The sequence below is a fragment of the Dendrobates tinctorius genome, unplaced genomic scaffold (assembly GCF_039654945.1).
Source record: "Dendrobates tinctorius isolate UK_male_01 unplaced genomic scaffold, ASM3965494v1 ptg000159l, whole genome shotgun sequence".
In the NCBI taxonomy this organism is placed as follows: Eukaryota; Metazoa; Chordata; class Amphibia; order Anura; family Dendrobatidae; genus Dendrobates; species Dendrobates tinctorius.
Genome location: NW_027361826.1, coordinates 3,227,256 through 3,245,973, shown reverse-complemented (window position 1 = coordinate 3,245,973; position 18,718 = coordinate 3,227,256). Strand labels below are relative to the sequence as shown.

At 44.9% G+C, this 18,718-nt stretch overlaps 1 long non-coding RNA gene across 1 annotated transcript; it reads left to right on the top strand.

The window, feature by feature from the left end:
* The first annotated feature begins 14,584 nt into the window (after positions 1-14,584).
* LOC141052238 (uncharacterized) lies at positions 14,585-15,696 on the top strand. Its single transcript, XR_012220760.1, has 3 exons — positions 14,585-14,635; positions 14,729-14,829; positions 15,331-15,696. It is a non-coding gene; the product is annotated as an uncharacterized lncRNA (long non-coding RNA).
* Positions 15,697-18,718: the final 3,022 nt, after the last annotated feature.

Here is an 18,718-nt window from a genome sequence, read left to right as displayed (position 1 = left end):
TGGGGGGATTCTATGGAACACCTTATGGGGCAGCATATGGGGGTATACTATGGAGCACCTTATGGGGCAGCATATGGGGGGATTCTATGGAGCACCTTATGGGGCAGCATATGGGGGTTATACTATGGAGCACCTTATGGGGCAGCATATGGGAGGATTCTATGGATCACCTTATGGAGCAGCATATGTGGTGGGTATACTGTGGAGCACCTTATGGAGCAGCATATGGGGGGTATACTATGGAGCACCTTATGGAGCAGCGTATGGGGGGTATACTATGGAGCACCTTATGGGGCAGCATATGGGGGTATACTATGGAGCACCTTATGGGGCAGCATATGGGGGATTCTATGGAGCACCTTATGGGGCAGCATATGGGGGGTATACTATGGAGCACCTTATGGGGCAGCATATGGGGGGATTCTATGGAGCACCTTATGGGGCAGCACATGGGGGTATACTATGGAGCACATTAAGGGGCAGCATATGGGGTATACTATGGAGCACCTTATGGGGCAGCATATGGGGGGTATACTATGGAGCACATTATGGGGCAGCATATGGGGGGATTCTATGGAGCACCTTATGGGGCAGCATATGGGGGGTATACTATGGAGCACCTTATGGGGCAGCATATGGGGGTATACTATGGAGCACCTTATGGGGCAGCACATGGGGGCATAATCTATGGAGCAGCATATGGGGGCATAATCTTTGGAGTATCTTATGGGGCCATAATCTTTATGGAGCATCTTGTGGGGCCATAACCATTTATGGAGAATCTTATGGGGCATATTATTCTATGGAGCATCTTATGGGGCCATAAACTTTATGGAGTAGCATATGGGGCATATTCTATGGAGCATCTTATAGAGACATTATTAACCTTTGTGCAGCATTATATGGGGAGTATTTTGTATGGATCATCTTATGGAGCCCATCAAGAACTGTATGAAGCATTATATGGGGCTCCTGATTCAATATGGATATTCAAAAACATTTAACCTACTGATGTCTCAATTGATTTTACTTTTACTGGTATCTATTTTTATTTTTGAAATTTACCAGTAGCTGCTGCACTTTTCACCCTAGGCTTATACGCGAGTCAATAAGCTTTCCCAGGTTTTTGTGGCAAAATTAGGGGGGTCGGCTTATACACGGGTTGGCTTATACATGAGTATATACGGTATATAACTATTATATACAGGTTAATAATGGCCATACACTTATAAATATTAGATCTGGGAATTTCTAGGAGAAATATGTGTCCCCATATTTTTCAGATTAATATTTACACATCATTATCCACATTTTAAATATTTACTCAAAATCACCATATTGATCCCATTTATATCCGTTATCACCCCGTTATCTATGTTTGGGTTTTATGGTGAAATCATTTCCTTTTTTTATATGTGATTGCTTTCAGTATAAATCCCAACTGTCAGTATCCGAGATGAGATAAATTGGCAGTTTATTCATCACACAATGATTCTCACCTCTGTAGAGCGGCCGGTGGCGGCTGTCTCTCCCAATCAGCAGGTAACGATCCGGGTATAAATTAAAAAACTGTCGCTTCTAGGAATCAATAAGGAGCCTGTCTTTTCTCTAATAGAGCAGTCGCAGACTGGCACCAACTGACGGTTTGTTTCTTTCTTTGAGTTCAAATCCTGCAATGTTATTGGTTGATGGTTGAGACACATGATGCGCTAAATTTAAAGGGACAGCGCATTCTAGTAATCTTATAAGGAGATACAGTGTCTTACTTTTATCTCGATCTTTGTAGTTTTGCTCTTTATTCCAATGAGTGTTATTTGGGGAAGTTGTCATGTTATTCCATTTATTAACTGATGTTTGGGGAATGGCAGCAGTGAAAACCCCATGTAACAATGATGATACTAAAGTCATATGATGAGAGAAGTGTGATGTGTAACATGTTTACTAGATCGTCCAATGTAAGAGAGTAATTGTCATCTGCTTTCTTGCTCCCTGTAAAGTCATTATTTAACCTCCTTAACAACAAGGTCAATTTTCATTTTTGCATCTTTGTTTCTTCCTCCACTTTTCCCAAACCATATGATTGCTTCTTTTTGGGGGACAAGTTGTACTTTTGATTGACACCATTCATTTCACCACATAGTGTACAGGAAAACATAAAAAATATATAGAGTATGGGGAGCATTATAATATACAGATGACTATGGAGTGCATTATACTGCATGGAGTATAGGGTGCATTATACTATACAGAGGATTATGGAATGCATTATGCTGGATGGTTGTGTGAGGGACATCATACTTTTCGGGGTGAGTTGTGGGGTGGGTACAGTAGGGTCATCATACTGTGCGTGTGGAGGGTACTGTGGAGGAATTCACTGTGGTGGTATCTTAGTGTCTGTGGGGCACTTTTGCTGACATCATACTAATACCAGGACTGGTACTGGTATCTACCACTATGTAGTCACCATACAGCGGTATTATCCGTGTTGGTCTTTGTATAGACATTTTTTTGCAGTAGTAGTAGGGTCATCTACTGAGGTTCTCCTACATCCACTATTAGTGTACGCCACCATAGTTTAACCTGGGTTACCTGGTTAGGGGCCCACTCCAAAGCTTTCCCCCCATGAAAACCCCTAGCTACGCATCTGGTTTAAACTGATAGTATTCCTTTGAGTACCAGTATAACTTGCCTAAAAGGCAAAAGAAAAGCTGTTTAGTAGCTGAAGTGTGAGAGCAACACATAAAAGTGGTCAAAGAAGTTTGTGGGTGAGCCTGGGGGCCGGTATATGACTGCTACTCTGAGGGAGAAGGGATGGAACACCCTATGATGTGAACCTCAAAAGAAGAATGGCATCCAATCAGCCTGTATTTATTTATTTGGTTAAAAACAGGATTGTTTTTGGCAACGAGGAGTGTAGGGTTATCGTGGAGTTAGCAGTGGTCGTACGGCGGGATATATACATATTCCATGTATTCTAATCGGAACGTGGATAAGCCGTACACTCTATTACTTTTCTGAGGACTAATTATTGTGAACAGCTTGTGGCCTCCTCGGATGATTCGCGCCCAATCGTGTCACTTTCTAGACAATAAGGGTCCCGTCACACCAAACGATGCACCAGCGATCCCGACAATGATACAACCTGGTCAGGATCGCTGGTGCATCGCTACATTATCGCTGGTGAGCTGCCAAACAGGCAGACACACCAGCGATCAGGACCAGCGAGGACGCTGGTATCCAAGGTAAATATTGGGTAACTAAGCGCACGTGTCGCTTAGTTACCCGCTGTGTACCTTGGATACCAGTGTGTTCCGCTGAGAGCTGGTATCCAAGGTAAATATCGGGTAACTAAGCGCGCGGCACTTAGTTACCCGCTGTTTACCTTGGATACCAGCTCCCAGCGCGAGCACGCTGTTATCCAAGGTACACAGCGGGTAACTAAGTGCCGCATGCGCTTAGTTACCTGATATTTACCTTGGATACCAGCTCCCAGTGTCTGCTTATAGTTCTGGGAGCTCGCTGATCGTTGCTCTCCCGCTGCCTCACGCAGCGCGCTGGCCAGCGGGAGACCAACGATCAAAAAATGGCCCAGGACATTCCTGCACGATCAGTGATACCCGGCGGGGGGGGGGGGGGCGGTCGCTGATGCGTGCCACACACAGCAAAAATGCTGGCGAGATCGCTGATGTGTCACAAAATCAGCGCTCTCGCTAGCGATCTTGCTATGTGTGACGGGCCCCTAAGAGTCAGCTGAGAGCTATTTGCTACAAAGATCACAGCGCTTGTTTCTGTATGACTCATGGCCTGTGACCGCTCTGATAATTGTGTAAGCAGGTTGCTGGATGCAATGACAGACAGAAGGCAGAGTAAGGGTTAACAAATTTAACAGTTTTAATTTAAAAAGGGGTTAACTTCTCGCAGGGAGATAAATGGTTAAATGAGGGTTATAAGAATATTCAGAATTGAGAGTCCTCAGTGGTTGATACCTTTTAATGGCTAACTGAAAAGATGGTAACAAATTGCAAGCTTTCCAGACTACGCAGGTCTCTTCATCAGGCACTGACTTATACAAAATGAGGGTTAAACAGTTCAATGGCAAGCAATAGGCAAAGTTAATGAGCAATAAACAAGATATTGGCAGTTCTTTAAATCACTTATCATGTCAGAGGCTTCCCAGCCCACAACTGAAGCTTTGAAGGCAGTGGCGCCAACAACGGCTGGCGTGGTGCTGTTCCAGTGGGTTCCTGCAAACAACGGCCCGTCTTCTGGCGGCAGCAGTCGGTCTCTGGCACCTTCCGCTAAGCCCCTAGTCCATAAATTGGTGGGCCAAAGCAAATAGGGTCGCAGCACTGACAGAGTCCAACGTGAACTGGCAAGTGTCAACTGCCAAGGTAGGCCACAAATGTCTGACCAGTAGTCGGACTGTTATTAACGTCATACAGTAAGGGACCTAACTTTAAAAATAATTTGTAGCATCTAGTGTGTTATAGAGGCCTGATCCAGAGGCCACAAACACATTCTTCTGTTATGGATACACCTAAATAAAATGGGAATGGTTGGTGATATCAACTTCCTGTTTGTGGCACATTAGTATATGGGAGGGGGGGAAACATTTCAAGATGGGTGGTGACCATGGTGGCCATTTTGAAGTTGGCCATTTTGGATCCATCTATATTTTTTCCAATAGGAAGAGGGTCATGTGACACATCAAACTTATTGAGAATTTCACAAGAAAAACAATGGTGTGCTTGGTTTTAGCATAGCTTTATTCTTTCATGAGTTATTTACAAGTTTATGACCACTTATAAAATGTGTTCAAAGTGCTGCCCATTATGTTAGATTGTCACTTCAACCCTCTTCTCCCACTCTTGACACACTGATAGCAACACCGCAGAAGAAATGGTGACAGATTCCCTTTAATCTTTTCTTTAGTTCTTTCGCCATTGAGACCTTATTGTCTGATAATTGAAACCCCTGGACCAGCTGCCACGTGGATCATCCCAAGATTTTTCCTTTACCCCTTTTATCACTCTTTTTTTCACCTTTTTTTTAATTTTATTTTCATATTTTTTGTTCATATTTTTTCTTTTTCTTTGTAGTTTTATTTTACTTCCTCTTGATTTAAATAATTGGTCAGAATACTGATTTTCTCTTTTTATATACACATTAATATGCTATTATTTAATTTTTAGGTTTTTTTGTGTTCACCTGTTCACTATTTTCGCTAATAGTTTCATTTCCATTATATTTGTGTAAGTTTCACTTTTAAATTGCATACATTCTTCCCGAGTCTGGTTGTTTTTTTTAAAGACTCTGACAATAATCCCAAAAAGGCCATTTGCACCACCTGCCATGCCCGCATCAGCAAAACTACCAGCCTGACCACCACCAGCATGATCAGGCACATGGCAGCAAAGCAGCCGACTGGGTCGAACCCCAGGCTCCAGGAACAGTGTCTGCGGGTGACACCACTGCTCACTGTTGTGCGTGCAAGCCAATCCCCTGTCCACGGTGCATGCGAAGATGCCTCCTGCTCTGCGGTTGTCGTCGCCCACACTCAAATAGCACCATCATCAAGCACGTCCTTGTCATAGGTGCAGCCTTCAGTTGTCAATACCCCAGTCTTTGGAATGCAAGCGGAAATACGCAGCCAACACCCCACAAGCCACAGTACTAAATTCACACATTTCTCATCTGCTAGCCCTTGAATTGTTGCCTTTTAGGCTCAAGAATATGAAAGCTTTTCGTAACCTGATGGCGGCAGCCATCCCAAGGTACTTGGTCCGCTGCCGCCACTATTTCTCACAGTGTGCCGTCCCTGCATTGCACAAGCACATGTCCCACAACATTACCCGTGCCCTCAACAATGCTGTTGCTGGCAAAGTCCATCTAACCATGAACAGGTGGACAAGTGCTTGTGGGCAGGGATGGTACATCACGCTGATGGCACACTGGGTTAACATGGTGGAAGCCGGGACCCAGTCGGACCTTGGGATGGAACACATCCTCCCGACGCCGAGGATTGCGGGCCCTACGTCAGTCAGGGTTGCCCCCACAGTCTACAACTCCTGCACCTCCTCCTCCTCCTCTTCTGCCTGCATCTCCGAAATGACCATATCAGTCACAAGTTGGAAGCACTGCAGTACTGCTTCAGCCAAGTGACAACAGGCTGTGCTGAAGCTAATATGCTTAGGTGACAAACCACACAATGCTGAAGAGTTGTGGACAGCTCTGAAAGACCAGGCAGATCTGTGGCTGCCACAGCTGAACCTACAGCCAGGCATGGTCATGTGTGACAATGGCCGGGACCTGGTGGCGGCTCTGAGGTGAGGCGAGCTCACACACGTACCATGCCTGGCCCATGTGCTTAACCTCCTTGTTCAACGTTTTCTCAAAAGCTACTCAGAGCTGCCGGATCTGCTTGTGAAAGTACGCCGCCTGTGTGCCCATTTTAGAAAGTCAGCTACAGCTTCCGCTACCCTTGCCGTGCTTCAGCAGCATTTGCAGCTTCTGGCTCACTGACTGGTGTTTGATATCCCCACGCATTGGAACTCTACACTGCATATGTTGGAAAGGATTTGTGAGCAGAAGAGGGCACTTGTTGACTACCAGCATCAACATGGCCGTGAGTATTCAGTTCAGACTCCACACATAAGACCTCAGGAGTGGACATGGATGTCAGACATATGTACCATCCTACAAAACTTTGAGGAGTCCATCAAGATGGTGAGCGGTGATGATGCCATAATGAGCGTCACCATCTTTGCTTCTCTGTATTCTGAAAAGCTCTCTGCTTACAATGAAAGAGGATGCATTGCAGGAAGAGCACGGTGAGATGGAGCAAGGAACCATACAAGGTGATTACTCACAGCCCAGCATCATGTCATCTCAACGTGGATTGGTTGACAATGAGGAAGAGGAGGAGGAAGAACAGGAGCTAGTTTCAAGCGCTATAGACGGTACTACAAGTTAGAATCTGTTTACTTTGTGACTATCCGCCATTTTCTTGTGGTGTTCTGGCTGCTGGTCTTTTTCCTCTGGTGCTGGGTTTGTCATGGGTCAGGTAATTGTACCACTCTTTATTACCCAGCACCTGCCTCCCAAATCCTTGCTGGACAACAGTGTTCATCTGCTTGAGTTCTGGCTTGGTGCTTTGCTTTCTGTGTGTGTAATTTGTGCAGTGCTGGGACCTCTGGTTCTGCTAGTCTTTGTTTCTGTATTCTGTTGGTTTCTGCAGTCTTCTCTATTAGGAAGTCACCCGTTTTTTGTGCCCATTCCTTAGATCTTTCAGGGACCTTCCCCCCCCTATCTATAGGTCTTCGCTTGAGATTAACCTAGGATCGTCGGTGTGTCTATTTGCAAGGAATGGGTCCCCCACTCCATCGTAGGGTATCAGCCTAGTCATAGTGCAGGGTGAGTTTTCCCCCTTCTACCCTAGTCCTGTGTTGCAGATCCGTAATACTACAAGCACAACTGTCATACCGTCTGTTCAGCATGGATGGCCTGAGGACAGAAAGGAGGAGGAGGAGGAGGAGAAGGACAGCATGGTCAGTCACCCTCTTGGTGAGGACACGGAAGTCTTGCCTGTTAGCAGTCTGGCACGCATGGCTGACTTTATGCTGCGCTGCCTTTCCCGTGACCCTCGCATTCTCAAAATTTTGGGTGACACTCATTACTGGTTGGTGACACTTCTAGACCCATGCTACAAGGAGAACTTTCAATCTCTTATTCCAGCGGCAGATAGGTATACTAAAATGGGGCAGTACCAGAGGGCCCTTGTTGCGGAATTATTAAAAAAATTCCCACCTGAACACGCTGGCGGCAGCGGTCACAGTTCGTTGGACAACCTAGGAGTACAGGCGAGAGAGACACAACTCCAATCCAGCAGAGGCAGGAGAACACTGTCAAAGTTCTGGGAGCGTTTTCTTAGATCCTCCCATCGCACAGGCCCTGAGGTGTGGCGTACTCTCACAAGGAGTGCAAAGTTTTGGAAGATGCTGATGGAGTACCTTGCTGACTGTACCAGCATCCTCTGTGCCTTTTAATCATTGGGTATTCAAGCTGGACACGTTGTACGAACTGGCTCTCTATGCTTAGGAGGTCCTTGCCTGCCCTGCTGCTAGCGTTTTATCAGAGCGGGTTTTTAGTGCCACTGTTGGAATTATAACTGATAAGCGCACCCGCCTGTCATCTGAAAATGCTGACAGGCTGACTCTTATAAAAATGAACAAGGGCTGGATTTGGATAGACTCCTCTACACCACCTATTAATAGCAGCGAAACATAACCTCAAATCCAATGTCATTTTTTGGGAGGTATATTCCCATGCACCTCTTTACACCCACACATGGGTATACGCTTCCTGAATTTGCCTATATGCTGTTATCCTCCTCCTCATCCTCATCAGCCACCACCACTAGATCACTATTGTGACTATGGTCCATGATGCAACAGCAACATTATTTAGTTAAAGGGTGTTTTTGATGCTCGTAAATTTTTGTTTCACATTCTGATGATATGTACCCACCAGGGGGAAATGCTTGTCAGCCCATACACTTGGTGTATGTGCATTACAACCATAGGAGACCCACTCCTTTAAATTAGGAAAAAGTTTTTACTAGGCCATCCTCCACGTCTTTTCCGACATCATCACTAGATCACCAGGATCAACATGTTCCGTGATGCAGGTTTTTTTTTCCAAGGGTGTTTATGATGGCCATAAAAAAAAAAATTACACAGTATGTTGATGTGCACCCCCACCCAGGGGGAAATGTTTGTCAGCCCATACACTTATTGTATGAGCATTACAAGTATAGGATACCCGCTCCTTTAAACTGGGAAAATAATTTTAGGAAGCCCTCCTCCAAGTCTCTTCCAAGGGGTATTGGGGTGCATCCAAATTTGGAACAGACCTTGCATTCATTCACTTCATGGGCAACCATTTTGGGAGTAGCTAATTAAGAAAAATGCGAACTTTGGCTTCGTGTGGCCATCCAGTATGTTGGTTCAAGGAGTTATTGGGGTGCGTGTAACAGGCCTTGCAGGGCAGGCCTTGCATTCAATGCATAGGCTAACAGTATGGCAGTACCAAATAAATAGGAATGGGAACTTTGGTTTCATGTGGCTATCCAGTATGTAGTGTGGTGTAGTGACCACTGTGTCCGCTAGGGGGCGCTGTGTGGGTGTCCCAGGACAGGCGTATAAGCATTTCCAGTGTCCTGATAGGAGTAGGATGCTCAATGATCGTAATGTATCTCAAGGTGGGTGGCTTGATTATGTGCTGATCAGCAGAGCTGATCTTTCATGCCAATGTGTTAGGGAGAAGACTTCAGGTGGTTGGTGAGACGGGCGGAACCAGCTACCGACAAATCCAGCCAGGTGTGTGTTTAAGAACACCATAGTAAAGTGTATATGAGTATGTGTGAAGGACCTGTGATGAGGTAATAGCCATGTGACCCGGTGGGCGTGGCTACAGACCATATAAGGTGGCCTAGGTAGGTCACATAAAGTGAATGCTGGGACCCGGTTGGTCCGTTGTGGAAGGTCTCGTCTAGAGGATGGGGCTTCCTGCCTGACAGCACGTGAAGTTTCTGTGTGTAATGGCTGCCTGTATCTGAGAGTTCCCAGGGGAGGGAATGAACGCCTGGAGTATGAAGCAGCCATGAGCTAACCTTGATGGGGTGAGAACTGTGAGGCTAGAAAGCCTGCGCAATGGACTTTGCATAACCTGTGTGAGTACAGGCAGAATAGAGTGGAGCTCTGTCATGGACGCTATGCTGTTGATATGAACGTTCTGTGGCTGTTTATGGTTTATGATGCCTGAATAAACCGCATGAACTGATGATGTTTTGTGCCGGATCTGGTTATTTGGCTGCAAAGCGAGTGTCCCCAACACGTATAACAAGCGTTACCTTACAGTAGGTTCAATTTAATGGGTTATTGGGGTGCGTCCAAATCTTGGGCAGGCCTTGCATTCAATGCATAGGCAATAACAGTATAGGAGACCCACTGTTTAATGATGGGAACAATAAACCATAGAAGGCTGATGGCTCTCTAAGAATAGTGAGGACCAACTGCTGTCCCTTTAAAAACACTAAAGTCCGCCTGATGGCCCTCCTCCTTTAACAGTCCCTTCTTCATAAAAGAAACAGGATGTGTCTGATATGTCATACACCACATGGCCAGCTAAGGTTTGTAGGGATTCTACTCGCTTAGGTACGACGGGAGACAGTCAGGAGGCAGGTTCCCTTAAAGTTCATGCGGTTTATTACGTCATAAACCAAACAGCATGTCACCAAAATAAACAGCCTTCAGTTCAGGCGACAAAATAACATCAAAATGTCCTTTCCTTCAGGCTCAGTCCGCGAGCCTCAGCGCACACAGGAGGTGTATACCCCCTCACACACAGCTGCCCGGTTCAAGAGCAGGCCACATTATAAGGGTGTAGCCACACCCACGAACCCAGGAGCTGACTGGTCACATGACTGTGACCTCACCACAGGTCCTTCAAAATAATAATAATACAGCAATATTTATTATGCCTTACTTTATGGAGACAAGCCATATATGAGACACATATCTCCCATCGATTTACAACCTGCCACAGGTTGTAAAATGTTAAAATGACATTTCCCAGTGAATGGATTTGTCTTGGTTGAAAGCAATGCTAAAGTTGAAAAACGCATCAAAAATGCTACGTGTGAACATAGCCCAAGTTGTGGAGGAACATTTTTGTTTTGGGTTATTTGCTTTGCCTTACATACAAATCATTACTTTGGAAAGGATGTTCCTTAACATATTTCCCAGGAAAATTTTGGTTTCGTTTTTGTATGTTTTAGTGTGCGCCTGTAAAAGCGGCATAACACTCTGACAAGATTGTTCACAGCAGTGACCTAGCAGTAAAAAATGCTTCCAGGGGTCTTTCCCATGATGTTCCTATGTCATTTGAGCACTATTATTATCGATTTCCAATGTGTTTAGGCCCTAAAAAGACCCCCAAGGGGGAAAAGGGCGTGGCAAAAATGCTCGAGCATTCCAATTTGCTCGACCCGAGCACCCGAACATTTTAGTGTTCGCCCATCACTAATTCTGACCCCTCTTTTCTTGAATAACTTTATATCCCACAAGTTGCTAATGTTTGTATCTCTGTTTTATTAGCGGTTGTTTGTGAGTAAGGCTCGGGAGGAGCCATAATGACAGGTTTTACAGTCACATTTTGTCAAAAGTCACGATACCTTTTGTTCAATTACACAAGTTATTCACTGCATAATTCTTGGCTTTTAAGCAAATTATCTTCAATTGAACACTTAAAAGAGTGATGTTTTCACTTTTTGGGTTACATTTTGCTTACGAGCATCTCTCCTACTACACTGAGTGCTGACCTTTTTTATATCAAGTCACTAACAGACTTAAACAGGTTTTGCTCAAGAAAATTCCTGTATTTCTCACCATCCATCTTCCCCTCTACTCGGACCATTTTCCATGTCCCTGCTACCGAAAAACATCCCCACAGCATGATGCTGCCACCACCATGTTTCTGTCGGGTCAAGTCATACCCTGCATTCCTTCCTAGTAAAACGGGTACGTTTTAGTGTAACGTGGTTTATTATGTGATGACATATGTGTAATATATAGTTGTGTAATTTTATAAGACTAGGGATAGAGTTAGGAAACTATAGCATAAGTGTATGATTTAGCTAGAGTAGTAGGAATGATTAGAATTGGGCTTAGTACAGTGGGGGGCCTGTACTGTAGATTAGTAAGCTAGTGTGTTCCGGAACACAAGCCCCTTGCCATGACTACCAGCCTACAACTGTGGCATGGGATTATAATAAAAACCCCTTCAGTGTGCAGTTGTAACAGAACACCTAGCAGCAGCAGGGGGGTCAAGCTTCAAACCCTATGAGTGACAGAGCTCACACTTTGAGTGTCACACACAGTGTCGGAAGACTAAGTGCGACATGAGGGGAAGGAAGCATAAACACTAGGGAAAGGAGTGTAGACCCCTAGGCAGATCTAATTGCACCCTGCCTTCCTCTAACATCTCTATATTGGTTCCACACCTATTGCTGAGCAGGAACCTAAGCCCTGTATTTCCCTAGAGCTAGGCCCTGAATAGGGAAGGGGGGATGAGCACTGGTCAGTCCAAACTGTACACTAAAGAGAAGGGAGACAAACAAGAGGTAAGCAACTTATCTTGAGCAGACTCGGAGAGGTAACACCAAACGTCCTCCAACAGCACCAGAAAGGAAGTAAGCTGACTGCTATAACTCTAAGGGTATGTGCACACGCTGCAGATTCCGCTGCGTTTCCGCAGCGTTTTTGGCCACTGCGGACCCGCAGCAGTCAATGGTTCAGCAGGGAGCACGCTGAACCCTAGCAACAAAACAGAAAGGAAAAAAGACACAACCAGATTAGATGCAAAGGATTAGCAAAAGAATTACTTAGCTGAACATGCAGATCAGGCAGGGGACCAAAGAGCTCCAAATGCACACAGAGGAAAAAATCACCAGCAACCTTCAAGAGCAGCCAGCTCCATTATATGCTCCAAGCCAGCAATCCCAGATTCCCAAGTATCGTCAGGTGGAGAACCTCCATCCACCTGGCCAGCTCCACTACTCTCAGTAACCACCAGAGGGAGCAGAGGGAGCTTCGGCTCAGAAATCCGAGCAAGGGAGTTCACAATAATACCCCCCCCTTGAGGAGGGGTCACCGAACCCTCATCCACGCCACCAGGCCGATCAGGATGGGCCTGGTGAAAGGCACAAATCAATCTCTTGGTATGGATGTCAGAAGCAGAGACCCAAGAATTATCCTCCTGGCCATAACCCTTCCACTTGACCAAGTACTGAAGCATCCGTCTAGCCAGACGAGAATCCAATATCTTCTCTAACTCATACTCCAAATTACCCTCAACCAGTACAGGGTCAGTGGGCACTGCCATGGGAATGACTGGCTCCACAAATCTTTTCAACAAAGATTTCTGAAAGACGTTATGAATCTTAAACGTAACTGGAAGAGCCAAACGAAAAGAAACGGGGTTAAGGATTTCCAAAATCTTATAAGGTCCAATAAACCTTAGCTTGAATTTTGGAGATGCAACTTTCATGGAAATAATTTTTGTGGACAACCAAACCATATCACCCACTTTAAACCGGGGACCAATGGTCCTATGCCGGTTGGAAAACCATTGGACAACTTATCCACTACTTGGTCCCAAATCTGCTGCATTCTCTCTACCACAGAATCCACACCTGGGCAGGCAGAAGCTTCTACCTGCCCCAAAGAAAATCGAGGATGAAACCCAAAGTTACAAAAGAAAGGAGACATCAAAGTGGCAGAGCTAGCCCTATTGTTTAGCGCGAATTCGGCCAAGGGCAAAAATGAGACCCAATCATCCTGATCAGCAGATATGAAACATCTCAAATAGGACTCCAACGTCTGGTTTGTTCTCTCAGTCTGCCCATTGGTCTGAGGATGAAATGCAGAGGAGAAAGACAACTGAATCCCAGTTTGGAACAAAAAGCCCTCCAAAATCTGGAAACAAACTGGACCCCTGTGTCTGACACAATGCCACAGGACTGCACAAAATTCCTGACATCACGAGATAAAACAGGCCACCAAAAAGACCGACTCACCAAATCTATGGTACCAAAGATACCTGGATAACCAGCCAGCACGGAGCAATGAATTTCAGACATTACTCTTTTCCTCCATTGGTCAGGGACATACAATTTTCCCATAAGGCATCGTTCAGGTTTATCCTCCTGAAATTCCTCCAGGCAGGGCCGGATTATAGGAGGGGCAGGCGGGGCTTCAGCCCCGGGGCCCCCACCACAAGAGCTTCTAAGGGGGCCCGGGCCCCCACCACTGGGCAGCGACCGCCATTTTATTAACGCAGCGCGAGGATAAATATTAGACGCCGTCACGCTGAGATGAACTAGGCTTTCCAGTACCGCCTCATCCTCTCCTGTCACGCCTCCTCTCCTGTCACGCCTCCTGTCCTGTGGATCTGCTCTGCCTGCTCGCCGCGTTCACAAGCATCGTACGCCCGCCGCCTGCTGTGTACGGTCCCGCCAATCAACTCTGCAGCGCCACGGTGATTAACCCCCTTGCCTCCAGGCTCCAGCTAGCTATATATTTATGTATAGCTCCTGTCTGTGCCGGCCGCGGCTGTGTGTGGAGACTAGTGGTGCGCACAGAGATGACGTCATCGTGTACACGGCTGTTAGAGGACAGCAAATCTACCATTCAAGTATTGTAGGTCATTCAAGTCCTGCTTATGGTGATGAAGAAGCTCATCTATCATCTGAAGCAGTAGATTGTGCCTGTGATTCTATAAATGCTGGAGAATGTAATGACATCGGTCTTTGGCCTCAAACTTTTAGCTCAGAATTTATTGTTGGGCCACTGAAGGATCAAAAAAGCTTCAGAACTGCACATCAACGCTATTAGAAAAGTCAGTCTCGCAACTGTGTAAAACAGGAAAAGAAATATTTGAGAGAAAATGTAGCAAAAATATTTTCAGTCGAAGAAATAAGAATGGGTGTTCTGTTCGTGGCATCAAATCTGTTATCATACATGTTGGATTACCTGGATATATACATCTTAAATTATACATGGAGAATAACTGTTAGGTAAGCAAAGCTGCAAAGTTCTAGTCTGCTCATATATCCATTCCATTCTAATGATGATTATTTTAACTTTTTATAATTTTCATTTCCTTATAGCATACAAGTTGTGTTTTGAGGTTACTACAAGAATCATTGGATGTTTGATGGATAGAGTTCATATGATCCTTCTCAACGTACTCTATTTCATTATATGATGGGTAAGTGAAATTTTTAAGGCACATATAAAAATGTTTGCATTTAATGCTGGTACTAATGTTGACATTTTACTTATTCTTTGTGTTAATTTTCCCCTGGAGCTCTGCAATCTGATGACAGACATGTGTTGGATACAGAGATTTGACAGGGGGAGTGGTAAAACTTAGTTGTCAATTTATTCACGACTTTCTAAGAGGTATTACAGAAAAAGTACAATTCAGAGTTATGGGAAAAGATGCTTTGAAATTGTTATATTATGTGGAAAGCAAGAGAGCCAGACAAAATCATACATCATTGTGGGAAAAAATACAGTAAAGCTTGAAATGTATACATTTATTTATGCTTTTATCTGTACACACTTTTATATAAAGCATGTTTTCGATCGCTAACACCTCCCCCTTGTACTTGGAGATGCTCACAGGCACATTAAGACAGGTGATATATCCTCCTTCAGCCAACAGACCTGTATTCAAAGAATGCTTCTTTTTCTTCTCTTACTATAGGAGAGCAAGCCACTACTCCGGAGATAATACAATAGAGAGCATATTGTTATACAGTAGTTAGCAACAATTGCTGCCGGTGAAAACTTTCCCTTTCTGCATTTTTATTATTCCTTGGCTGTCTTAACATTGGGTTCAATAAAAAAAATGTGAGTAACTCTTTCTGTCTATAATTGGACTGCTTTGAGTTATCCTGGACTGTATCTCTATTGTAGTACTGTAAATCTGAATGTGGCAGAACAAGAGGATAAGATTAGATTGTACATCTAAGTGCTACAGTTCGCGCTCTACTGTTATGGCTAAAATGTTAATGATATGGGGGCCCCCACCAGATTTTCTGCCCAGGGGCCCCCACCAACCTTAATCCGGCCCTGCCTCCAGGGCATGTCTCAAATCAGGAGAGATGGCGGAAAGAACTACACCCTCATTTAGAAAGGTCGTAGGCTCGGTCACGTCAAGAGAATCCGCAAAGAAACTCCTAGAAAGGGCGTCCGCCATAACATTCTTAGTGCCCAGAAGAAAGGAAACCACAAAATTAAAACGCGTGAAAAGCAAGACCCACCTAGCCTGTCTAGAATTCAAGCTCTTGGCTGATTCAAGATAAATCAAATTCTTGAGATTGGTGAGGACCACAACTTGATGTCTAGCTCCCTCCAACCAATGTCTCCACTCTTCAAATGCCCACTTCATGGCCAATAATTCCCGATTCCCCACGTAATAGTTACGTTCAGATGGAGAAAATTTTTGAGAAAAGAAGGCACAGGGATTCATCTTAGAGGTTATCGGATCCCTTTGAGACAAAACGGCTCCTGCACCAATCTCAGAAGCATCTATCTCCACCTGAAAAGGGAGTGAAACATCAGGTTTCCGTAGAACCGGAGCAGAAGTGAATCTCTGCTTAAGCTCCTGAAATGACGAAACTGCCGCTGGAGACCAATTTACCACATCAGCCCCCTTTTTGGTCAAATCCGTCAGAGGTTTAACAATACCAGAAAAATTACTTATAAATTTATGGTAGAAATGATCAAAACCCAAAAACTTCTGAAGAGCCTTCAGAGAAGTGGGCTGAACCCAATCATAAATGGCCTGTACCTTGGCCGGGTCCATTTCAATAGCAGACGGGGACAAAATGAATCCCAAAAACAAAATCCTCTGTACACCAAAAAGATATTTCGATCCCTTAATATACAGAGTATTTTCCCTCAAAATCCGGAACACAGTCTGGACATGTTCCACAGGAGAATCCCAATCACTGGAAAAAATCAAAATATCATCCAGATAAATGATCAAAAACTTATCCACAAGGTCCCAGAAAATATCATTCATAAAAGATTGGAAGACGGAAGGGGAATTAGTGAGCCCAAAAGGCATCACCAGGTACTCAAAATGTCCCTCCGGAGTATTAAACGCCGTCTTCCATTCATCCCCATGCTTGGTGCGAATAAGATTATACGCCCCCCCTGAGGTCAAGTTTGGTAAACCAACAAGCACTTTTAACTCTGGAAAATAAATCAGAAATCAGGGGTAATGGGTATTGATATTTAACAGTGATCTTAAGGGAACGATAGTCAACACATGACCTTAATGAGCCATCTTTTTTGGCCACAAAGAAAAAAACAGCACTCAAAGGCGAAGAGGATGGTCTGATATAACCCTTCTCCAATGATTCCTTGATATAAGATCACATAGCATCATGTTCAGGTACAGATAAGTTGAAAAGGCGACCCTTGGGAAATTTACAACCGGGTATTAACTCAATTGCACAGTCATAATTCCTATGAGAAGGCAAAGATGCGGGCTTACTCTCACTAAATACATCAGGAAAATCAGCCAAATAGTCAGGAACATCTTGAGACTGGGGAGAGGTAGAGAAAACAGGAGTGTCACTAAGAACACATTGACAACCTCAACTCACCACAGACACAGATTTCCAATCTAAAACAGGATTATAGGTTTGCCCCCAAGGAAACCCAGTACAATAGTATCATGTAAATTGTGCAACACCAAAAATGTACAATTCTCTTGATTGTCCGGGGCGACCTGCATTACCACCTGGGTCCAAAACTGGGGTTTATTCTCCGCCAAAGGGGTAGCATCAATACCCCTTAAAGGAATAAGTCCGCAGGGGTACCATGGGAAAACCACAATGTTTGACAAAGTCAAAATCCATCAGGTTCAGCGCTGCTCCTGAATCAACAAAAGCCTTAGCAGAAAATGAAGATAAGGGTCCCGTTACACTAAGTGACGCACCAGCGATCCCGACAATGATATGACCTGGTCAGGATCGCTGGTGTGTCGCTACATGATCGCTGGTGAGCTGTTAAACAGGCAGACTCACCAGAGATCAGGACCAGAGAGGACGCGGGTAACTAAGCATGCGCGCCGCTTAGTTACCCGTTGTGTACCCTGGCTACCAGCGTGCTCACACTGGGAGCTGGTATCAAAGGTAAACAGCGGGTAACTAAGCTGCGCGCTCTTAGTTAGCCGCTGTTTACCTTGGACACCAGCTCCCAGCATCTGCTTACAGCGCTGGGAGTTCGCTGATCGAAGGTCTCCCGCTGCCACACGCAGCGATGCGTGCTGGCCAGAGGGAGACCAACGATCAAAAAATGGCCCAGGACATTCCTGCACGATCAGCGATACCCGGCGGGGGTGCCAGTCGCTGATACGTGTCACACACAGCGAGATCGCTGGCGAGATCGCTGTTGCATTACAAAATCGGTGACTCATCAGCGATCTCGCTAGCGATCTCGCTTAGTGTGAAGTACCCCTAAGGAGCAGATCAAGGAAACCGACAAAAGGAATTTAGGCTGTACATTGCCCAAAACAAATGAGTGAGCAAAGCGTTTTTCCTGCTTAGGGCAGACGGAAATAGTATGAGAGGCGTCCCCACAAAAGAAGCACAACTTATTACACCTTCTAAATTATTGACGTTGAGCCCTAGAAAAAACCCTATCACATTGCATAGGCTTAGAAGTTTGTTCGAAAGGCAACACCGCCTCTTGCATAGTTTTACGTTCACGTAAACGTCTGTCAATTTGAATGGCTAATAGCATAGAGTCGTTGAGACCAGAGGGGACAGGAAATCCCACCATAACATCTTTTACGGTCTCTGCCAGACCTTTCCGAAAAAGAGCCACTAGGGCATCATCGTTCCATTTAGTAAGGAAAAAAGAAAAAGTTCATCAGCTCATCCATATTTGCTGTAGTTCCAAGTGCCTCATCCTGCACGGACTGGGCTGAGCAGCCTTGGAAGAGATAATCAGAAAACAGGTGAATTCCAGCAGGATCCACAGGAAATCTTGATCACTTAAAAAATAACTTTTATTGATTATCATAAAATTATGAACAAATATGATGTTCCATGCAAAAATAGCACTAGCAGCACAAC